Source organism: Callithrix jacchus, chromosome 5 (genome assembly GCF_049354715.1).
Source record: "Callithrix jacchus isolate 240 chromosome 5, calJac240_pri, whole genome shotgun sequence".
Lineage (NCBI taxonomy): Eukaryota > Metazoa > Chordata > Mammalia > Primates > Cebidae > Callithrix > Callithrix jacchus.
Window position 1 is genome coordinate 108,863,324 of NC_133506.1, and position 24,948 is coordinate 108,888,271.

Here is a 24,948-nt window from a genome sequence, read left to right on the forward strand (position 1 = left end):
GAGATTGGCAGACAGGAGTCTGAAATGCATTCTTGGAGTTTTTAAAGGAGAAAAGGAACAACCTGATGTTCTTTTCGTGTGTGTGTGTGTAAGGAGAAAAAGAACCTGATGTTCTTTTTGTGTGTGTGCGCGTGCGTGTGTGTGTGTGTGTAAGGAGAAAAGGAACAACCTGATGTTCTTGTGTGTGTGCGTACATGTGTGTGTGTAAGGAGAAAAGGAACAACCTGATGTTCTTGTGTGTGTGCGTACGTGTGTGTGTGTAAGGAGAAAAGGAACAACCTGATGTTCTTTTTGTGCATGTGTGTGTGTGTGTGTGTGTGTAAGGAGAAAAGGAACAACCTGATGTTCTTTTTGTGCCTGTGCGTGTGTGTGTGTGTGTAAGGAGAAAGTGAACCTGATGTTCTTTTTGTGTGTGTGTGTAAGGAGAAAAGGAACAACCTGACGTTCTTTTTGTGCGTGTGCGTGTGTGTGTGTGTGTAAGGAGAAAGTGAACCTGATGTTCTTTTCGTGTGTGTGTGTAAGGAGAAAAGGAACAACCTGATGTTCTTTTTGTGCGTGTGCGTGTGTGTGTGTGTAAGGAGAAAGTGAACCTGATGTTCTTTTCGTGTGTGTGTGTAAGGAGAAAAGGAACAACCTGATGTTCTTTTTGTGCATGTGTGTGTGTGTGTGTGTGTAAAGAGAAAAGGAACCTGATGTTCTTTTCGTGTGTGTGTATAAGGAGAAAAGGAACAACCTGACGTTCTTTTTGTGCGTGTGCGTGTGTGTGTGTAAGGAGAAAGTGAACCTGATGTTCTTTTCGTGTGTGAGCATACACATGTGTACACAGCATGCATACACACACACATAGACAACACTCTTTTCTCACTAGCTCCTTTCTGGAGCTCTTCAGAAGGACTTCCATGGAATCCTAGTCTCTCCAGGGTTCTGACACCCTGAGAATATGGGGTTATGGGTGGCACTAGCAGATATTTTTGGTACCAATTAATTGACACTACAAGAGCAAAGGCCTAGAAGCCTTTCTTCATGTTTGTTTTAAAGGCAAATTTTCAAAAACAATAAGAGATTTGAAAAAAAATGTCTTGGGCTTTTCAGAAATGAGAAGTGCATGCAGGCCCTCAGATAAAGCAAGGGGGAGGTTTATTTTAGGCGACAGTACAGTACACTACCTATCAGGTCCTGATGAGGAGTGACCAGACGCCCCACAGATGCCACCTGGGCCTTATTATTTCCTCTCTTGTGCGCACTCATGTGTCCTTAGGGCACACCCGCACACTCACCCATGTTCCCACCATCTGCCCATCCGAGAACCAAAAGCGAGCATCTGTTACTCAGCAAGACTGTGAATGTCCCACTCAACGCGGACCTCTGTGAGAACAGGGGGCCCTGCCTAGTCTTTCTGGTAACTCCTTCAGCTCCTGGGCACAGCAATGAGCTCCTGCCTGGGGTTTCACTCTTAGTCCCTACACCTTCCAGTGCCTTGCACACCACAGAGGTTCAATACACAGTTACTGCATATTTTTTGAATATGTGTTGGCCATACTGGATCAATCACCTCAGAAGTCTACTGATCACCTTAGCATTCAAAAGTACACCGAGGCCGGGCGCAGTGGCTCATGCCTACAATCCTAGAACTGTGGGAGGCTGAGGCAGGCAGATCACTTGAGGTCAGGAGTTTGGAGACCAACCTGACCAACATGGTGAAACCCCATCTCTACTAAAAATACAAGAAAGTTAGCCAGGTGTGGTGGTGCATGCCAGTAATCCCAGCTACTCAGGAGGCTGGGGCAGGAGAATTGCTTGAACTCGGTGGGGCAGAAGTTGCAGTGAGCCGAGATCACGCCACTACACTTCAGCCTGGGTGACAGAGCGAGACTGTCTCCAAAGAAAAACCCACAAAGGCATACAGAGTGGCATGGGGAGGGCACTGGGCAGAAGAAAGGATATAGGTTTCGAGTAGTGATTCTCAACCAGGGGCAATTTTGCCTCCCAGGGGACCTTGGCAACACCTGAAGACATTTTTGATTGCCATGCCTGGGGGTGGCTGGTGCTACTGGCATGCAGCAGGTAAAGGCCAGTTTCCCATTGTTGGGAAACTTCCCACAATGCACAGGACAGTGCCCACGACAAAGAATCATCTGGACCCCAACGTCAGTGGTGCCAAGGTGGAGGAGCCTGGCTTGGAGCCTGGTCTGCCTGAGTTGAACAGCTCTGCCACTTACCAGCTCTGTCATTTTGGAGGGGACGTTCGGCTTCACAGGGACTCGGCTTCCAGATGGGTACAATGGAAATTGTTGTAACTATCTTGCAGAAGGATTAAATGAGATGCTGAATAAATGAGCACGTCTAGACCCCACTGCTATGAATACCAGTGCACATCAAGAGGTCCCAGGAAAAGTACCTGGCCCATTTTTAAGGGAAGAGAGGGAGGAAAAAAGCGTGAATGCTGCCGATTAGCAAATACCCTCAACTTCGCGTGACAGTTCCTATCTCCTCATCTGCCTCTGTCCTGAACTCTGTCCCCTGAAGCCAATTCATTCATAAAAGAAACATCTTCCCCATAAGGAAGAGGAAGGAGACGGAAAAACAAAACCAAAAAAAACAGCAAAATCATAAGAAGTCTGGGTCAGCTCCCATCAGCTGGTTGTGATCAAAACCACATTCATATTCCGTCTGCTGGGGCTAATCAGAAGGCTGCAAATCAGCTCAGCAACGTGAGCTCCCTGCCACTGGCCACCTTCCCCTGCAAACTTTACAAAGAGCTGCTTGCAGAGGACCAGGGAGCAGCCACTCTCCCCTCAACATCCCTGGGCAGCTGTCCAGACATGCTGGGTAGTAGCTGGATTCCAGGGGCACCCAGACATCCTCTGTTCTCAAAGGGCCGCATCCTCCTGCACTTCAGTGGTGAGAGGAAGGTTCCGGAAGAGAGGCCAGAGCATAGCTTCTGCCCATACCCTCCCCACAGAAACAATTAAGGAGCTCAGGCTGCGGCTGCCAAGTTCCTCTGTCCAATTTGGTAGATATTTTAATAGAGGAGGAGAATTCCCAGAGGCCCCCGACGGAAATGCCCCATGTCAGGGAATGTTTGTTTTCATTTCCTTTTGCCGTCAATGAATTCTACTCATGGCAAAGGCTCTGGGCTGGATCAGATCCACACAGAAGCTAACCAGAAGCATTTGTGCCTTGAAATAAATCTCTCTTTGGGGAATGAGTTATATATACATCCGTGTGGGGGGACCTACGCACACATACTCACACAAGCATATATATTATGCATTACAGACAAAATACATGGGCAAATCCCCAAGCAGGCAGCCCAGGGCTTCTGGGAAGGGAAGGTGATCCGCCCATTAGCTTCAAAGGACATTTTAAGAAAAGTGGCAGCCCAGACGCAGTGGCTCATGCCTGTAATCCCAGCACTTTGGGAGGCTAATGCAGGCGGATCACCTGAGGTCAGAAGTTCAAGACCAGCCTGGCCAACATGGTGAAACCCCATCTCTACTAAAAATACAAAAAATTAGCTGGGCGTGGTGGCGGGTGCTGCAATCCCAGCTACTCAGGAAGCTGGGGCAGGAGAATCGGTTGAACCCAGGAGGCAGAGGTTGCAGTGAGCCAAGATTGTACCATTGCACTCCAGCCTGGATGACAACAAGAGCAAGACTCCATCTCAAAAAGAAAAGAAAAGAAAAAGAAAACTAGCTTAATGGGAAAACTCAATGATGGATAGTGCCCTATGAGTAGGAAAGAGGTTCACAAAAGCCAAACTTGCCGCAGGGTAGAAGGCAGCTCCAAGTGACAGGACGAGTAACAGCCACCACCACACAATGTTTATGACATACCAGGATCCATGCTGAGTGTTTCAACCTCACAGCAACACAATGACAACAGTTCTGATTGTCACTATGAGCATTATTCCCATATTACAGATGAGCAAAATAAGGCTCAGAAAGATTAAGGGATTTGCTCCAGGTTGTGAGGCCAGCTGGCAGCAGAGCTAGGGTTCAAGTTCAGATGGGGCTGGCCCCAAAGAAAGTCCCTGGTCTGTAGGACACTGACCCCTCCCTTCCTGCCACCTTCAACTACGGGTCAGAAGGTGTCGCCCCCCACCCCCCCACCTGCCTACTGTGGCTGGGTTATCTGTCTTCTGGGACCCCGCAGTCACTACTCCTTCACTAAAGGGATCTCATCTGCAGGGCTCCTCCTGCCCCCGCCAAAAGGAGGGGGGTCCCTGGACCGAGCGTAGGTAAGCCTGCCAGGCCGTCCGTGAACCGGCTCTCACTCTGAGTGCTCATGAGTTTACTTTAGAAGACTTCTTTTGTGAGATGATAATCCCCTCCTAATTTGTCTTTCGTGAGCATCCATCATTTTGGCTCTCAACCTTGGTTAAAGCAAGGTCCCCTCGCAGGCAGGAAGCGGCAGAAACTCAAACACCCTACTGAGTCTCTCCCCCGCACCCCCTGTGTCAGTGAGGGCCCACCCACCCACAGCAAGAGAAGCTGCATCTCAGCTCTGCAGCCCTCAGCCCCTCTGCTCAAGCTCAAGATCTGGAGGACCAGCCCCTCAGGCAGGAAGCCTCTGAGTGAGAAAGGGGCCAGGCATTCCGTAATTGAAGACCTTTCCCCTCCCCTCCCCTCCCCTCTCATCTCCTCCAGATGCTGATGGCTTTCCAGGAAGCTGGTGCTCTGGGGCAGGAGTGGACCTAGAGGCCTACTGCAGAGGCCAGGGCTGAGAGGGTACTTGTCTGGAGGAGAAAAACAAAAATGTTCAACAGCAGGGCCCAGGCTGGGGGCGGCAAGGGGAGGGGGGCAGTGTGGGGGTTACAGCTGTATCATCTCCTGCAGCTGCATGCCTTGAGTTTCTCTCTGGCTCAATTTCTTCATCTGGAGAAAACAAGAAGAGTGACACCAGCCTGGCCTACCTCATGGGATTAGGGAGCAGCTCAAATGTACTCTTTCCGGCATTCATGACCAACGGGGCACCTGTGAGTACCACGCTTGTACACAGAAAGTGCTCCATAAATACCGCAGGTTGACGGCTGAGTCTGTTAGCAGAGCCAGCTGGATTCGAGAAGCCTTGGCTGGAGCTAAAGTCAATACAGAAGCCACAAACTCAAGTGCCTCAGAGGCCAGGCAGGAGGCATAAACCAGAGAGTAGGGGGTAGGGTGTGAGGTGACCTGTCCACAGGGGCAGCCACCAACCCCAGGGTTACATACCACATGGGGTCCCCACCTCTGCTCTAAGCAAGGTCTTCAGATGGGCCGGAAGCAAGCTTGGGCAGAGCCAAGAGAGCAGCATCATCATAAAGAGAACGCTAACAGCCATCCCTCCTAGGGCGGTCGCTCCAGACCAGGCACTGCTCGCTTCACTGGCAAGTCACTTAACCTCCATAAGGGCCCTATGATGTAGGTACTGTTATTAACCTCATTTTGCAGATAAGGGAACTGAGGCACAGAGAGTTTAAGTGACTTGCCCAAGTGACAGTGGTGGGGTTGGGATTTGAACCCAGGCTGTCTGGCTTCAGGGTCCGCCTTCTTCAGCTTTTTGCTTTACCACCTTCCACCTGCAGGAGCTACTGGCTGCCGGGAGCACTGCTGTCTCCATCCCTGCTGTGGACAGCAAGGCTGATGGCCGCCCCGGTGCATACAATCAACTATTCTTTGACCCTACTCTGCCAGCTAGGTCTGGGGGAAGCTTCTGGGGGACTCATCTATTCATTTTATAAATATTCAGTGTGGGGCAGGTAAGGTGGCTCATGCCTGTAATCTTAGCACTTTGGGAGGCAGAGGCAGGAGGATCACCAGAGGTCAGGGGTTCAAGACCAGCTTGGCCAACATAATGAAACAGTCTCTACTAAAAATACAAAAATTAGTCAGGTGTGGTGGTGCATGCCTGTAGTCCCAGCTACTAGGGAAGCTGAGGCAGAAGAATCATTTGAACCCGGGAGGTGGAGGTTGCAGTGAGCTGAAATCACATCACTGCACTACAGCCTGGACAACAGAGCGAGGCTCCATCTCAAAAAAATAAAAATTTCAATGTGGAGGTACTATATGTCAAAGCTGTGCAGGGCACAGGGGTGTGTGCTAGAAGAGAGGAACTGAAGGGCAGCACCTGACAGGTCTGGAGCCAGCCTTGGGGTGGGGGAAGGGCTTCCTGGGGGAGGCAGCATCTGAGCTGGGTCCTGGAGGATGAAAAGGCATTAAGCTAGAGAAAGAAGAGGTAGGAAGAATATTCTGGGCAGAGAGCATGATGCAACATGGCATCAGCAGGGGTCCACAGAGAGTTAGTGCTAGAGAAGCAAAGTCCAGGTGGGCACCACAGGATGGGCCCATGGGCCATGCAGCTGTCTGCATTCTATCCCAGGGCTACAAGCAGTGGAATGCAAAATCAGATGTGCACTCCAGAAGATCCAAAAGCAGAACCATCTGGAAGAAGGCAGACTCGAGATGACGACACTGGAGACGTGCTCTAGCTGAAAGAAACTTCAGCTCCTGCCCTTCTCACATTAGCCCTTACCCACCAACTCTTCTCTCTCCCCCAGTCTCCCTGCTCTGAAGAGAGGAGGTTCACAAGCCAAGGCTTGAAGATTAACAGAGCTTTGAAGCCAAAGAGGTGACCCCTGGGTAAGAACCAAAATCCCCTGTAAGCCTTAACCCTTTCCTCACCTCCGACACGGTCACGCACTCCCCATCAACTAGAACCTGCTCCGGAGACCATCGACTCGGCACCCTCATCATCTGTGTCTAAGTGTAATGGAAAAAATTGACTGTTTGCTTGGTGCAATAGGGCATGACACTGTTTACACAGAAATAATAGCCCAACTGTGATGGTTCTAAATCTCCATTACAGTGAAAGATTTGAAGGACTAAAGCAGTTAGAAAAATAATTGGTTTTCTTGTTTAGTTTAAAAATCCTTTATGCTTACAGACCATGGACTTACACCTCCCTTCTTAAGGGCTTTAAAATAGAGAAGAACAGGAGCTAGGAGATGAGGCCGAAGTCAAGAACTTCTGTTTTTCTGGAAGGCTCCTCAGAGCTGACAAGGCCAGGGCTATTCTGGATTTCAGAGCACAAAGAAGCTCTTGGAGCCCCCCGCCCCACGGTCTCCTGAGGCTTTTACCAACTTGAAAGCAGCCTTTCTTCAAGGCAGAAACGAAGGTGAGAGCTGGTCTCAGGCAGCCTGTGTCTGAGTCTAAGCCCAAGGGAGCAGGCAAACTGACAGCTGGAGGAGACTCAGGGCCTCTGCTTTCAAGGGAGAAGAAACTGTCAGAGGGTCAGTTACAGGAACAAAAGGAGAAGGGAAAACATTCTGTCTCAAGCAGAGAGAGGTCAGCTAATGACTCCTCTCAGCCCCTTCCAGCACCTCCCCAGTGCTCACCATCCTCACAACAGAGCACACCGGATGCCCGGGTGAGGCCCTGGAGACCCGCGTCCTGGGCAGCCACTCTACCACACCGACTGTGTGCCCAGCACTATGACAGCTCAAGACACCTCGGCAAGCTGTGTGCTGTGTGCCCGCACCTCATCTCAGCAGCCCAGGATTCTTCCTATCTCTTCCTCAAAAGATGTCAGTCTCACCATCTTCGTAGTAACAACAATAAACGCCACATGTATTGCATTCGAGTGTAACGTACCAGCCACTGCATGTTTCCCAGGACTCTGCGTGCTGTGCCTCGTCTCACTGAATTCTCACAACACCCTTAGGTAGAGACTCCTTCTCCCATTTTACAGATGAGGAAACTAAGGCTCTAAGAAGTTACATAACAGGCAGTAAATGGTGGCAGGGATTCAATTGCAGTCCCATCTGCCTCTAGAGCCTGAGCTCTTAGCCACCATGCTTTACATTCCCAGGCTTGAGGCGCCGGCTTCAGTCAACAGACCACAGTGCCAAGGAGGTGACCTTTGTTGGCTGGACCCAGAGAGGACACATCTGGCTCTTTGGCAGGGGACAGCCAGATACCCCAAAATGAGCCAGAGAGTGTTGGCGTGCAGGTCCCTCACAGAGGAGAGGGGCAATCCCAGAAGAAGTAGAGGGCGGGCTGTCTAAGTGCAATACTATGCTTTTAAAATGAAAGGGATGCTATAAGAATGGCTTCCTGGAGGGTCAGTCAACAGAGGCATCTGTAAGTGTTCAAGGAGGACTGTCGGGATTCCCTGGAATCGGTATCCTAGGGGTCCTGAATCACCCTCCCCACCTTCTAGGGGCAGGCCTGGGGAACAGCCTCTGGTTGGCTATAGCACAAGAGAATAAATACTAAAGGGGAAAGCGGGTACCTATCATCCTTCTTTCCTTCCTTCCGTCTATCTGTCTATCCATCCACCTATCTAGCCATCTTTCACCAGTTCTTCCTTCCTTTCATCCATCCATCTGCCCATCCATCCTTCAGCTGGCCTTCTATCTACCTGTCTATCCATGCATCCATCTCTCAGCTGTCCATCTATCCATCCGTCGGCCATTACTTTCATTCACCTATCTGCACATCCAGCCTTCATCTGTCATTCCATACATGCATCTGTCCTTCCTCTTTTCTCTTCCCTTTATTCATCCATTCATACTTCTTCCTTTTTTCTATCCATCCAGTGCTTTTCAAGAAGGTACCATATCCCAGGTACCATCATCTCCACATGGCCAGCCAGTTTCCTGGCCTCGGGACTGCTGGGAGGCTCAGAAATGCATACCTACTTGAGAGTTCTTCCAGGAGGGGCAATGCCTATCTTCAGGGACAGAGATATGGTCAATAAGAGGTTTGTTTATTTCTTTCCAGTCTGTGCACCCTCATCCTAGTCTAACCTCTGGCTACCCAGAGACCTTCTCAAGGTGAGTAGGGAGGGCACCAGCGTGGGCGGATGTAAGAATATACACAGTGACTTCACATATAAGACATCACTCCCTTCTGCTCACGAGATAAGGATCCCTTTGAAAAAAATTAATAGGATGAAAAATCACAGCAGCCAAGATTCCCTCCACTCTCATTAAACTAAAGAGCAGGGGGCACAGAACTTGGATGAATGAAACAGACCTTAAGTTGGTCTGACTTAAGACCAGTATCTGAAATATGATTTTCATTTGAAAGTTGGACCTAAATGTTGCCGAAAGCAACCTTAAAAAAAAATCAATAAAGAAAAGAGGGGATGAGAGTACAGCGAGAAAAATGCAGACACTTATGAGTTCAAGACCCTGTGGGACACTCCTGAATATTTTAAATATCTTGGGGAAAAAAAAAATGAAAACAGTTTCTCCCAACTTAAACCAGAGAAGGGAGTCTCTTTCTAGTCTGCAAATCCTTTGAGGCAATTCTTTCAATTATTTACTAGCTTTTTGATTATATTTTATGGTGGGGTAGGTGGCAGGGGGAGGGAGAGAGGAAAAAAGAGCTGGGCCAGAAGTAAGTGGGAGAAACCCGCTGCTGACATTTTCAATATCTGTCTGGAATATTTTAAAAGCCCGTGTCTGTTTGAAATCGCACAGTCTTGGACAACAATGGACTGCTGCCTCCCGTACATCTTTAGGTCATATTTGCATACAAAAGACCAGCTGCTGAGCAGCTATTATGCCAGGGAGCCACAGCGGGCCTGGGAGAGGCCAGGTTACCAGCAAGTGTAAAGAACCCACAGAGACCCCATTAATTTTTCAGGAATTCTCAGGCCCTGGCCTTTTAAAGGCCAGTGGGAAGAAATTCCAGTCAGAAGCCTCCCCACAGTCACTGCCACTAAACCTTGGGTCCATATTGAGAAATGAAGAGTGACAGGGCCTCTCCCCTCATGACAGGGGACTCTGGGTCCTGACGGCCGTGGTCAGTAATACCCTTTGCAGAGCGTGGTGTGCACCCAGATGGGGAGAGGCCACCTCGTGTGCACCCAAGTCTCCCTCTGAGGTCCAATTTCAGGAAATTTATTCCAGTTGTAAGCCATTAAGGTGCCAATTTTTCAAATCAACCTTATAACTCCAAAGCCATAAAGGCATTTGCCGCCTAATAGACTTTGCAAACCCTTCTACGGGGCTCAGAGCTGAGCTAACGTTCTCTAAAAGCATTGCAATAAAGCTTCACGTTCTTCAGCGTTCTCAGGCCTGTAAAAAATGAATGTGCTGCTAAGTAGAGTTTGGGTTTCTGGGCTGTTCTAATCCCAGCAAGCTGGGTGGAGAGAAGGGTGGAATTCAGGAAAGAGTGGCCACTCAGGCTAAGAGCGCAGAATATCACCAGCAAAGAGACCAGTGGCCTCTGAAAAGGGAAGGCCAACACCTGCCCTCCCGTGGGCTTTGGGTAAGGCCTGAATCAAGGACGTGGAACTATAGCACAACGCCTGGCAGACAGCAGGCTCCTCTCTCCCCTTCCTCATCCTCCACTCCACTCCAAAACCCCTAAGATCAACAGAATGACACCAAGGGCAACTTATTCCATGGTGAAAAAGCGAAAACACAAAACAGCTTCTGAGAAAACCCAGGCAGGGATCTACCTCATTTTCCCTGATTAGGGAAAGGGATCCAGGAAGACCTTTGCCTTTGAAAGAGGTGTCTATGGCCAGGCACAGTGGCTCATGCCTGTAATCCTAGCACTTTGGGAGGCCAAGGTGGATGGATCACCTGAGGTCAGGAGTTCAAGACCAGCCTGCCCAATACGAAGAAACCCCATCTCTAGTAAAATTACAAAATTAGCCAGGCTTGGTGGGGCACACCTGTAATCCCAGCTACTCGGGAGGCTGAGGCAGGAGAATTGCTTGAACCTGGGAGGTGGAGGCTGAGGTCAGTTGAGATTGTACCATCGTACCAGCCTGGGCAACAAGAGTGAAAACTCCATCTCGGAAAAAAAAAAAAAAGTGTCTACAATGTGATGTGGGCTGACTCTGGTCTCAACAAAATGCCTCCTCTGTGCTTTTTTTTTTTTTTTTCCTTTAGGTAGAGACAGGGTTTTGCCATATTGCCTAAGCTGTTCTCAAACTCCTGGACTCAAGCAATCCACCTGCCTTGGCTTCACAAAGTACTGGGACTATAGGCATAAGCCACTGCACCTGGCCTGTGCTTTAATTTAGGTTTTCAGAACAAGTCATCTAACTACATTAAATAGAAATATGACAGTAACAAAAAGGGTAATAATATCATAGGCTTAAACTATTCTTGATGGTTCCACCAAAACAATCTTTTTCTGGCTTTGAAAAACATTCACATGGCCCAAGGTGAGGGCATTTCCCAGGGCAGGTATGAGATGGATGCTGTCAGCAGGAAGCAAGGAAGCTGCACCACTTAACAGGGAGGCCAGCACAGGCTTTCATGACAGCGTCTCATGCCAGGTGGGCACCACTCACGGGGCTTGGTCATATCTGACCATGGAGAAGGACTGTTTTCAACTCAGAACTAAAGACTTTTTGGCAAGGTCAGACATCTTCTTGCCAAGCTAAAGCCAGAGGCTCTGCAGGCCGCCTGCTGGACCATTCTCAGAGCAAAGAGGAAGGGACAGGAACAGAGTAGCCTACCAGGAACTCTCAGTACCTCCCAAGGGGCACCAGCATGAAGGGATGCCCTGCCTCTCCCCATCCCCTTCTTCCAGCTGAAGAGGCTGGCCCACACCCACACCCTGCCACAAGACAGCAGTCTGCTTGCTTGCAGCCTTCCTCAGATAAATGGATCTAACCATGTTCTGCCCAACCTCTTCCACTTCTGCTTCTAAGACAACTCTGCTTTTCCTTTGTGTTTTTTGAAATAGGGTCTTGCTCTGTCGCTCAGGTTAGAGTGCAGTGGCACCATCATGGCTCACTGCAGCCTTGACCTCCCCGGCTCACTTGGCCTCCTGAGTAGCTGGGACTATAGGCACGTGCCACCATGGCTGACTAATTTTTGTGTTTTTTTTTCTGTAGAAATAAGGTTTTGCCATGTTGCTGAGGCTGGTCCCAAACTCCTGGGCTCAAGTAACCCACCTGCCTCAGCCTCCAAAAGTGCTGGAATTATAAGCATGAGCCACCGTCCTGGCCAACTCTGTTTTTCTGATTCCAGGTCACTGCTTCCCTTCCTTCCTGCCTCAACTCCCCACCTCATCTCCCAAAATATCAACCAAGGAGACAGAACTATTGTGAGCCCAGAAAATATTTCTTGAAAACAGACAGACAGACAGACACACACACACACACAAACACACACACACACACACACACACACACACGTTTGTTAAACTGAACCAAACTAAATGTGAAAGTAGACAAGATAGACACACTTTAGGGGTGACAAATCGCAGGTAAACTCTTCAGTCTGAAGTGTTCCATGTTCCAGTCTAAGGATCCAAAAAGCTCAAATGACAAAGAAGAGGGCCATGCTGATTGGCTAACACAGAGGATGAACACTCAGAACTGGTATCGGAGAACAGGTCAAGCTAAACTAGTTGTAAGGGGGAGCACTCTAGGCTGGGCATAGGCTGGGCACAGCAGGTGTGCTGTGCAGGGCCAGGGGCTGGAGCAGTGGGTTCAGGTTGCTGAACCAGTGAAGCTGAGATTGTGGTTGGACTGGACGGTGAAGGGTCTGGAAGGCCAGGTAAGAGAATACCCTGGCGACTCTGATCAAGGCACCCCCACGTGAAGGCAGTGCTCATGGGGAGGAAGAAGAAGCCCCGGACTATAGGGGAGGAGACCCAGCCAGCTGGGAGGACGGGGCAAAGCCTTAGAGGGTGGGTGACCAGGGTCTGGACAGAGTCTGGACGGAGGCAGCCACAGTGGGGTCAGGGGGAGGGAGGCTGTAGAGACAGAAACTGGTGACTTCCTTGATAGGGGGTGGCTTTCTCAAAACTCTGAGACATCTCTAGGTTTTACTCATGCTGGAAATCCCCCAAGATTGAATTTTTTTCAAGTCATTTCAAAACTGTTGGTCCTAGTCAGACAAAGGTCCTACTCACCCTGCCCGCCACCCTACTCCTACATACACAATGCTGGAGGGTCCAGCCCCACCCCTTCCCTCCCAATGCAGGCCTGACACTCCAGACAGAAAACAAGCCACCCTTGTCGAGCTGAGCAGGCCAGGGTCCTAGCAGAAGGGAGAGAGCAGAGGGACCCAGGTATCCATCTATATTCCTCCCAGAGCCCAGGCCTGGGGTCCTCCAAGCTCTAAGCAGGAAAACGGGTGCTCATTGCCATGAAAACTGCAGCTCCTTAATCCTAAGACCTGTGGTGGGAGGGACCCCATGGTCTCCAGTGACATCCAAGCAGGAGTCACCCAGCTACTCACCATCCTCCACTATGGACACAGGTGCCCAAGGAAGAAGGCAACACCAGGAGAATGTCTGAGTGCTTGTGTGTATGACAGCCAGTGTAACAGGAAGGTGCCGTCACAGCAGCCCTTGCAATTCATAAGGAAGGAAGGAACTCTGGCTACCCAGAGGCCTCTGCCACATTACAGACTTAATGGGCCATAATGCTTTGGGGGCCAACATTCCCCTCCTGATGAATTTCAACTCCGCTGGCTCTGCACTTCGCCTAAATGGATTGCCTTTGAGGAGGAAATGCTTTAAGTGATCAGGCTCATTCAGGAGAACGTCCTGCTCTGTGCTGGAGTATTTTTTGATCAATAGAAGGGAATTCTCCAAGTATGCAGACTCACATAGATACAAAGATACCCTTTTTCTTGTCCACACTCACATACCCCTGCTGGGAACTGCAGTCTTCACAGAGGACTTCTTCAGTGTTCCAGAAGGAAAGTTCTGTCTGAGAAAGGCAGGGGAATCTAGAAGCTGCAGTGTGAGATGTGTGGGATCACGTGGGTGCAACACCCACCTCCGGAGAAGCAGGGAAAGGAGTCCTGGCAAGGCCTGGCACGCAGGGAGGCATCCGTCCATCTCTGGTGGATGGCTGGGACCTACACAATAAGGTGAATCATGAAGGGCCAGGCAGGGGAGGTGGTTCCAGAGAGACACAAAGCAAGAGAAAGTCGGAGAGAGCCGTTGTCCAATATGATTGGCATTCTTACAAAAAGGGGAAATTTAGGCACAGACATCTGTCCAGGGAGAAAGAAGGCCACGTAGACGAAGGCAGAGATGGGAGTGACACATCTACAAGCCAAGCAATGCCAAAGACCGCCAGCAAGCCAACAGAGGTGTGGGGAGAGGCCTGGGACAGGCTGTCCCTCAGAGCCCTCAGCAGGTACCAACCCTGCCCGAACCTCGGTCCTGGTCTTCTGGTCTCCCAAACTGTGGGACAAGGCATTTCTTTAGCTGAGGCACCCAGGTTGTGGTCCTCTGTTATGGCAGCCCTAGGAAACGAATACAGATAGAGAGACGGACAAGAGGAAGGAAATGGGGTAAGGGAAACGGAAGCATAAGAGAAGAGAGTGTGCAGAGAGGCCATCTCCTCAAAATCCAAGGGTTCTGGCTGGGTGTGGTGGCTCACTCCTGTCACCCCAGTACTTTGGGAGGCTGAGGCAGGTAGATCATGAGGTCGGGAGTTCCAGACCAGCCTGGCCAAGATGGTGAAACCACACTTCTAATGAAAATACAAAAATTAGCCTGGCGTGGTGGCACGTGTCTGTAATCCCAACTACTCTGGAGGCTGAGGCAGGAGAATCCCTGAACCCAGGAAGTGGAGGTTGCTGCCAGCTGAGATCGCTCCACTGCACTCCAGCCTGGGTGACAAGGCAAGAGACTGTCTCAAAAAATAAATGAATAAATAACATCCAAGGGTAGGGGCTCTGCCCTGCTGTTCCTGGCAGCAGGCCAGGCCCCAGAAGGAGAAAATTCCTGCTTCCCTGCACATTCCCTCTGTTTTCCTTCCTTCCAAGCTCCTCTGCTGAGGCTACCTCTTAGGAGGATTCATTTTTAATAAATCAGCACTCTGTTTTTCTGTACTTAGTAAAATTTAAGACAATGAGTCATTGAACCTGAAGGCTTGGGTTGACTAATTACCACTGAACAGCTGCCTGGGATGGCTGTGTGGTCCTCGGGGAGGAGGCAGAATGCTGTCTGTGTGTGGAGCCCAGAGAAGACTGGGTGATAAGACTGCACCCCTGTGATCTGTGCAGTCCACTCCACGGCCGGGTCAGGAGAGGGAGCGGGCTGCACGCCCCGTGGGCACATGCTCGGGTGTTATGATGTGTGTTGACAATGCCCACACCAGAGGAAGTGGGGCACTGAGACAAGAGGAGACTGTGCCCTAGCCACAGGCCAATAGGACAATCAAACCTAACTTTCCACCAAAGGACGCACAAAGACGGGTGCAGCCTCCGCAAGGAGAGATTCCAAGCCATGGGCATGCCGAGCAAGCGTGGTATGGAAGACACAGGGCTCCTGCCTCACGCCTCTCCTTGAGCGGGGACAAATGCACCACCCAGAGCCGGCCACCATCCCCAGAACACACTCAGCCATTTCAGTCAACCACGCTTTCTGCCTAGAAAGCTCCTCTCCTTTCCCAGCTCAATGGTGACCTCCCCATGAAGCCTACAGAAGCCACAGCTCCCCTGCCTATGGGTAAGTACAAGTTTCTCGGCACCACTGAGACCAGCCCCGGCCCACCTCCACACTACTGCCACGGTGCTTCGCCTCCCCTTCTTCCCTCTGGCATTGCAAACTGCCGCAGTTCTTCCTACACGTGGGCTGGGTGCCTCATGTCCCATTAGCACTCTCCCCAGAGGAACCCATCCAGCTATTCATGATTCCTCTGCCTTCTACATGCTTACGTCTTCATGCACAACAAATCTTTTCCTTTTTCTTTTCTTCTCTTTCTCTCTGTTTCCTTTCCTGTGTCTTTTCTTCTCTTCTCTCTCTCTCCTTTCCTTTCCTTTTTTTTTTTCTTTTCCTCTTTCCCTCCCTACCTTCCACCCTTCTTTCCTTCCCGACACAGGGTCTGGCTCTGTCACCAGGCTGGAGAGCAGTGGTGCAACCATAGCTCACTGCAGCCTCATCCTCCCAGGCTCAAGTGATCTTCCTGCCTCAGCTTCCCAAGTAGTTGGGACCACAGGCATGTGTCACCACGCCTGACTAATTTTTTAATTTTTTTTTTTTCCTGGAGACAGAGTCTTGCTCTGTTGCCCAGGCTGGAGTGCAGAGGCACGATCTTGGCTCACCACAACCTCCGCCTCCCAGGTTCAAGTGATTCTCTTGCCTCAGCCTCCCAAGTAGCTGGGATTACAGGCACCTGCCATCCTATCTGGCTAATTTTTTCTATCTTTAGTAGAGACAGGGTTTCACCATGTTGGCCAGGCTGGTTTTGAACTCCTGACCTCAGGTGATCTGCCTGCCTCAGCCTTCCAAAGTGCTGGGATTACAGGCGTGAACCACTGTAAATGGTTGAGTTTTTAGTTTTTTGTAGAGATGAAGTCCTGCTATGTTACCCAGGCTTGTCTGGAATTCCTGGGCTCAAACAATTCCCCTGCCCCCATCTCCCGAAGTGCTAGGATTACAGGCGTGAGCCACTGCACCCAGCCAAGCCATACTTTCATTATGCATTCTGAGTGACTCTACCTTACCATGAGACCATGAGTAAAGGCTATGCCTCCCCTCTCCAGGACCTACCAGCGGTCAGACCCAGCGGGTGCCTGAATAAACAAACACACAGCAGTGGTGATAAAAGCTGCTCTAATCAAACATCAGGGTTCCCATCTAACAAGTCTTCCTTTTCCTGGGAACCTCAGGACATTTATGGACCTAGAGCCAGAGGTCAAAGGTTCAGGGCCTGTTTCTGATGTCAGAGGAGCAGAAGCCACAGCAGATGATTCAGGCCACGTGATGCCTTTTTCTAGAAAGTCTGACTGAGGACGATGGCCCCATGCGGCACCCCACATTCTGCCTCACCTTCTGTCATCCCATTCCTTTCTTACCCCTGGCCCCTAAATAAAGCAGGGAGCACTCCAGAAGAAAGCTGACAATGACCCAAGTTTAACATGAAGGCAGTTATTACCATGTCATGACGATGTGTGTGAGTCCCAAAATGCCACAAATGGTTTACCTTTTGTGCCACATAAACACCCTAAACTCAAGTTTTACTCAACACTTATTAAATGGGGAGAAAACCATTAAAGAGCATCGGCCCGCCTCTGTGAAGCTCTCATCCATCCAGCTCTTACAGAGGTAGGCATTCTTCCGAGCGGCGCAGCAAAATGACCACTGCTGAGGCTGAGCTGAAGTTATTTGGTGGCAATTAAAAGGAGCTGCCATAGTTACCCAAAGCAAACAAGCCAACAGCTCTCTCCAGGTGCCGGGCAACCGCAGAGCAGGGGCAGGCAAGGGAATTCTCAAATGATCCTCCCACAGCCTGCACCGGGCACCCTCCCACACCAAACCTGGTTCAAGACACGCAATCAGCAGCAATTAAGAGGCCAATTATTTTCTGGAGTTTATATGCTAACTGATCTGAGTTATGGGCCAAGGAGCTGGGCTTCTTGCTGGTAACCCAAAGGCAAGGAACACGGAGAGTATTAAAGCTGGAGAGGGCTCTCCATCCACGTAGCCAGCAGTTCCCAGTCAGAGACTTTGTGCCCCTGGAGACTTCTGACTAACACATAGCAACACTGGTTAACCTAAATCGCTGATGGCCATTGAAAGATTAAAATTATACACACACCACACACACACACACATTTATATACATACACACAAATATATATATAAACAGAATTGTGTAATTATATATACACACATATATATTTGTGTGTGTGTGTGTGTGTGTGTATGTGTGTGTGTCAGGCTAATATAGTTTAAGATATCTATTTATATATGCACTATGGTATCTGATATATAATTTTATATATGTATATGCCCAGTTGATATAAATATATCTATCTGACTTCATTTTATTGAGTAGGAATTCATCTGACTTCTTAGTTTTATTTTATTTCTGTTTTTAAAGACACAATCTCACTTTGTCTCCTAGGCTGGAGTGCAGAGGTCCAATCACAACTCACTGCATTCTTGATCTCGTGGACTCAAGTGATCTTCCCACCTCAGCCTCCTGAGTAGCTAGGACTGCAGGCACACAGTACCATGCCTAGTTAATTTTTTATTTTATGTGTAGAGACAGGGTTTTGCTATGTTGCCCAGGCTGGAATCAAACTCCTGGACACAAGTTATCCTCCCGCCTCAGCCTCCCCAGCTGCTGGGATTATAGACATGAGTCACCGTGCCTGGTCTGACTTCCCAATATTTATTAATTGGTTTCTAAGAGGAAAACATATTTTTTCAGGACTCAGGGTCTTCTAGGAGAAAAATAAGTTAAAGATTGGGTGCAGGGGCTCACGCCTGTAATCCCAGCACTTTGGGAGGCTGAAGTGGGTGGATCACCTGAGGTCAGGAGTTCGAGACTAGCCTGGCCAAAAGGGTGAAATCTCATCTATACTAAAAATACAAAATTAGCTGGGTGCAGTGGCACATGCCTGTAATCCCAGCTTCTTGGGAGGCTGAGGCAGGAGAATTGCTTGAACCCGGGAGGTGGAGGTTGCAGAGAGTCGAGATTGCACCACTGTACTGCAACCTGGGTGACAGAGCAAGTCTCCATCTCAAAAAAAAAAAAGATTTGAAAAGCAGTGGTGGAGATATTAGAGTACACTCTAATTCCTATTGTCACAGCTGGGGAATCATGTTTCAGAAACATGATTCCTGTACTATTTGGCCAATGAACTTGTTTTAAGGAGACTAAGATAATTTAGTCTCCTTAAAACAAGTTCATTGGCCAAATAAGTTCAGGAATCATTACCTACCTTAATCAGCTCTTAGAAAATCAGACCACTTGTTAGCCGAGTAAAGGCTCTGAGAAGTCCTGCATTTAGGGAATGTTTAATTTAGGAGTTGCTACATGTATTTGGCCACAGAGCCCTTGTGTCTCCTAACACCTCTCGATGCCCTGGGGAAACATGGTTCTAGGGGGAAGTGTCCAGTTCTCTATCTAGAGTCCAATTCTGTCCAGAAAAACGGTGAATCTGGTAAAACTTTCTAAAATCTCCTCCCCCTCTGGGGGTTCGGATTTCCCAGCTGTGAAGTGATAGGAGTTACTAGAGTGTTCTCTAACACCTCCACCACTTCTTTGAAAGTTATTTTCATCCTAGAGACCCTATGTCCTGAAAGAACGTGTTTCCCTCTTGAAAACCAATTAATCTATAAACAGTCTGACCACACATTAAAACGCTAGGCCTTGGAACAGGATGCTGCCAAACTTCTCCTTCCTCTCTCCTCCCAAAAGGCAAGAACTTTCCAAATCAAGTGCCAATAAAACCACAGGGCCTGGGTGCATGGAGACCGGGTGGGAAAATACGCCTTGCTCCCAACTCAAAGAGCCTTGGCCCATGCAGATAAGTTCTCCTGCCAAGGATACTTAAATGGTTGAGAATGACCTAGAAGGCAATCATCTGCCTAAAATAAACTCCAAGATGATGTAGACCTCTACATCAACATCTGCCATGAAGATCTGTAGACCAAAGGCAGCAGGCCTGGGAATTTAGGCCCAGTTGTGCCCTGAGCAAGACCCTTGAGCAAGACTAAATCTGCACAGCCATCTCTAACACAGTAATCCCAATGCCTGCAATCCCAGCACTTTGGGAGGCTGAGGTGGGTGGATCACCTGAGGTCAGAAGTTCAAGACCAACCTGGCCAACATGGTGAAACCCTGTCTCTACTAAAAATATAAGTTAGCTGTAGTGTTTGTTTGTTTGTTTGTTTTTATTTTTGAAATGGAGTCTTGCTCTGTCACCGAGGCTAGAGTGCAATGGCATGATCTCGGTTCACTGCAACCTCTATCTCCCGGGTTTAAGCAATTCTTTGCCTCAGCCTCCTAAGTAGCTAGGATTACAGGCATCCGCCACCACACCTAGCTAATCTTTTGTATTTTTAGTAGAGATGGGGCTTCACCATCTTGGCCAGGCTGTTCTTGAACTCCTGACGTTGTGATCCACACACCTCAGCCTCCCAAAGTGCTGGGATTACAGGCATGAGATGTTGCTCCTGGCCAAAGCAGTGGTGTTCTTCACTCCCTCATAGAGATGTTATAAGGCTAGAGGAGGGACAGACATACGTGTGCCCGGGACTCATCCCTTCTTGTCTGTCTCTCCCTCTGCACCCCGAGTTCCCTGCCAAGGGCAGGAACTGCTCTTCAACATCTTTGCATCCACAGAAGTAAGTTCAGAAAGATCGTTTATTGCTGCTGTTAAATCATAGTGCTTGTTTGATGTTCTGGTTCCGCTGCCCAGAGATCCCTCACCTTGGCAGCATCCGCTTTAGGTGAGAGTCCCAAGAGGGCCATCTCTGTGGGGCATCTGTTCCATCTTCACACGCAGTGTTAAGGCCCGTCATAAAAAGCTTCCTGGTGATGTTTCTACCGCACCTCTTTCCCACTTCATCTCCAGAGCTTTGTCCAAAGAGTCTGTGCATAACACCCACCTGCAGGCACCAGCTGGGACGGGAACGTGCGTGCGCCTGTGCCTGTGTGCTGCGGAGGAGCAAAGCCAAGGTTTTCCCAAGATGACGCAGCAAATCAGCAGGAGCAGGTTCTGCTGGGCACAACATGCCGCCCTGCTTCTCTGGGCACGCAGACAGGAGGCCAAGAATTCAAAACTGCATCCCCCAGCTCCCCCGCACTGTTCCCCTGCTGCCCTCGTTCCCCTGCTGTCTTGGTCCCTGCTCCCCACATCACTCAAGAACATCTCTGTTTGTTTTGGACTAACTATACACAAAAACTTCACCACTCGGGGGGCATGAGGAGAGAGAATTGAGCTTGTTTAAAGACGATCTCTTTCTAACGGCTATAATCTTTAATTCATAACGGTCCTAGGAACCAGCGGTGGACAAGGGCTGAGAGCAGCCCCCAGTTTTTCAGGGTTTTAAAACACAAGCGGCTGCACAGGAAGTCGGTTTTCACAAAGGCAAGAGAGAAAAACATACTAATTCACAAGCAGTGACTTCAAGCCCCCCATTTCAAGTCTTGTGACGGCTTCCAAGTGGCCCGACTGTGACCACAGCTCCCTGTGTGTGAGTGCGGGGACAGGGGCTTCCCTGCATGATTCAGAGGCTGACCACAAAACCATCTTTTGTGCAAAGTTACCACAGAAAGAGACCATTTCATATACAAGCTGCGATAGACAGCTGGCTATACTCTAAAAGAAAGAGATGCTCTAACACAAGCCCCAGAGCCACATGAAGAGGCGTGAGCATCTACCATGCACCTGAATGTGAGCGAGGCACTCTGTAAGAGCTTCCTAAGGTGGGTGGGAAAATCAGGCTCTCAGAGGTCACTGAACAGCCTCAAGGTCATGGCAGGAATGGGGTTCCAGGCAGGCCTTCCACTCCTACGGCAGGAGCAGCAGCAGAGAGGGCCAGTATGGAGAGAGGCATCAAAGTCCCGGAAGGAGCGAGGCGAGCAGCAGCCCCCTTCCCCAGCCAGAGGGCTGCGCTGTTACCTCCGCTGGCTTTAACCTGGTGAAGAGCTCAAGCGCCACATGGGCTACCTGCCTGGGAAGAACTCTAGTCCATGGCAAAAGTTCAAAGCCACAGACCCAGGTCCAAGGAGATCTCGAAAACATATGCCTTCAGCAGCTACAGGGAAGATGAGGCAGGCTGGAACCTCTCTGACTACCCTTGAGAGCGGCAAATGGAAGCACATGGGCACTGGACACCAGCACCCTCGTGGTGACATGGGACGGTGGGCTTCTCACAATCCACAGTTCCTGGTGCCTTTGGGGGCTGCCAAAGGCACACATCAATCATCACTCCGCCCTGAGCTCTGCCATTTCAATAACATACTGAGCCAGTGTACTCAAGATCTGCGCAGAGCTCCTGGGGCAAGCCAGTCCTCTTTACTCAGCCCCTGTGTGGCTGTTTACCTCACTTAGCCTTCTGCCCTGTGAATGAGGGCTCCCCACCAGGTGTCAACCTTGACGGCCAACAAGTGGGTGACAGAACACAGGGTCCGTAGCCCTTTCTTCCCAGAGAGGTACTCATCCAACCAGTGGTTTTTGATGAGAAAGATAAAGGCATGAGCTCAGGGGTCAGGCAGTTTGGATCCTGGCTCTGTCAATTCCCAGCTTTGTGATCTCAAACAAGTTACTACGGTGTAATTCCTCACCTGCAGAGTGGGAATGATAACAGAATGCAGCCCGAAGAGGGTGGTAAGAATTAACCCATTTATATCAGAGGTTGCAAACTTTTTGTGTGTGAAAACTCAAACCTTGGCGATGACCTTGAGCAGTAGGATATAAACAACTCCCAAAAGCTTAGTGTTCCAATAGTGGAACACTAGGCATAAGTGGGCTAAATGAGGTAATACAAAAGCATGCCCGGCACAGGCAAATGCTTGTGTCTGCTGGTGCAGTTGTTCTGATACTGGCATTCAACTTTTTGCTTTGTCCCTCTACTAGGCCAAAATGAGACACAAAACCAAGTGTCCCGGGACACGGTTGACTTCTCACCACATAGGAAGTTTTAGGGACATGGATCAACCATGAATCATCAGGTTATGAGGCCTGTGGTGCTCATCACCTGGGCAGCAAGCCTCAGTCACTGTCACAAGATGCCCTGAAAACCAAGACAGCAGCATGGCAGGTAAGTGACCACAGCGTAAGCAAGAAGCCCCTCAGGCCAGGAGTGGTGGCTCACACCTGTAATCCCAGCACCTTGGGAGGCCGAGGCAGGCAGACTGCTTGAGATCAGAAGTCTGAGACCAGCCTGACCAACCCGATGAAACCCCATCTCCACTAAAAAATACAAAAATTAGCCAGGTGTGGTGGCGCACGCCCATAATCCCGCTACTCAGGAGGCTGAGGCAGAATCACTTGAACCAGGAGGCGAAGGTTGCAGTGAGCTGATATTGTGCCACCATACTCATCTGGGCAACAAAGCAAGACCCCATCTTAAAAAAAAAATACCCTCAACCAGCACTGGCCTGGCAGTTCTGTTCCGTATCCACCTTGCAGAATCCTCCCCCAGTCTGAGGTTAGAACCTGCATCCAAATCCCAGTTCCCCACCTCTCAGCTGTGACACAGAAGGCAGGACCTGAACCTTACCAGGTCCTCACCTGTAAGACAGGGATGATGGCAGAAGCACCCTCATGGGCTGGTAAGAGGAACACAGAAGATGAAGCACAAAACACACTTTGCTCAGCTCCCGGCATGTTCTAGGCATTAAAGTACTTATTAATATAACTGCAAAAATGAGAGAATTCAGGCCTTGTCTCTTCAAATTTGAACCATCTTAGAGAGCAATCTTTTCAAGTACAAGGTCTGCTGTCCCACTTTTGTTTATAAGTCCAGAAAACACAGTCCATATTTAATGATCCTAATCTACAGAGTAGAAGCAAGCAGATGGATTGTTAAGACTGCTGCAGACCGGGGGCGGTGGCTCATGCCTATAATCCCAGCACTTCAGGAGGCCGAGGTGGGAACATCACAAGGTCAGGAATTCAAGACCAGCCTGGCCAACATAGTGAAACTCCATCTCTACTAAAAATACCAAAATTAGCCGGGCATAGTGGTGTGTGTCTGCAGTCCCAGCTACTCAGGAGGCTGAGGCAGGACAATCGCTTGAACTCGGAAGGCAGAGGTTGCAGTGAGCCGGGATTGCGCCACTGCAACAATTCAGCTGCCCCTCATGAGTCCAGGCCCTGTTAAGGGGTCTCTGGCCTGGCATGGGGCATACCAATCAGCAGGCAAAAGGCTGGCTTCTAGTCCTGGCTCTGCCACTGGCACACTTGCGGGCCAGGTGGCTTAGGGAAGTTGCTTCCCCTCTGTGAGGATGGACAGGGGTTCCTGTGGTCACTTCTGGCTAGACAAGGCTACCTGCTGTCCTGGTGGAAAAGAGAAGAGAGCTGCAAGATGCTTTGCCCAGACAGCCACAGCAAAGAAGGCCAGAACCTGCCTTCCAGACACCAGCTGGTGAACCTCTACTTCCCATCTAGGGAAGCTGGCCAAACCATGTCTTCTCAATAGAGCCTGAGGAATGACAGCGTGGTCACAGGTGCCACCTTGGGAAAATTGGATTTGAGGACATGGGAGAGGTACTCCTCACTAAAGAAGCAGAAGAGGACAAATCCCATGAGAATGGTCAGCAAAGCTTGGCGGTAAGGGCACAACTTCCTCAAGCCCTGATGTTCTTCTTCCCCAAGCCTTCACTTTTGGAACCCGCTAGCCAGCTGATGAGGGTGACAGATTGTACCCTTTCCCTTCCCTGTTTCTGAGAGGACCAAACTGCCTCTACTGGGCAGCAGTTGCAAAGAGTTTTAAAGACTAGAGCGTCACAAGGATGCGAGGAAGAAGGCTGGTCAGGGCAGGCAGCTGTGCCGGTCTCGCTGCTCTTCCTGAATCACAGTGTGGCTTTCTCAAAATTTGCAGCTCCAATTTCCCACCTGAAATCTCAGACAGCAGCAAAGCACCAGAGCAATTTTCTCAGCTGGCCTCAGAGCAGAAGTAGAAGCAGGTGAGAATGAGATTAGGGACCCACTTTCTGTGAAGATCCAGCAACAGCTACGAGGCCTCTGCTCTCAGAAAAAGGATGGAGAGTCTCACTGTCCAGAGATGCCATGCCCTGACTGGCACCTAAAGCTGCACAAACGTCGCAGCACAGCTGGGAGCCCAAGATGGGCTGATTCGGCACACTGCTTCCGAAACAACAACCAGTCCTCTGAAGGTGCCTTCCTCTAACACCTGCTGATTATTTAGCGGAGGATCTCTAGTGTGCATTTCAGGACAAAGGAGGGGGTGGCTTCTCTGAGAAATCCTCCTTAAACGTGCACCCATACACAGGTACACACCCACATTCTCACACATTCACATGCTCAAAACCCTGCAGTGGGCACAGATGTCTCACAGAGCATTCACTCTACATTCCTAGTTCAGAAGCGGGTTGGGGCCCAGCTAAAGGCACAGGAAGCTCCAGTCGGCCACAGTATCTGGTACTCAATCAAGCCCCGACCCTTTGCTCCTCTGGAAACTTACCTGTACCCTCCAACTATCCATCTTCTCAATCTTAACCCAGATTATGAGCAATCAAGGAAGCTTCACAAAGGCCAAGGAG

At 49.8% G+C, this 24,948-nt stretch overlaps 1 protein-coding gene across 19 annotated transcripts in view; it reads right to left on the bottom strand.

Annotated features, from left to right (window-relative positions):
• The window catches only part of MSI2 (musashi RNA binding protein 2), a 431,033-nt gene that overhangs the window by 209,852 nt on the left and 196,233 nt on the right, over window positions 1–24,948 (bottom strand). The gene's annotated exons all lie outside the window — the stretch shown is intronic.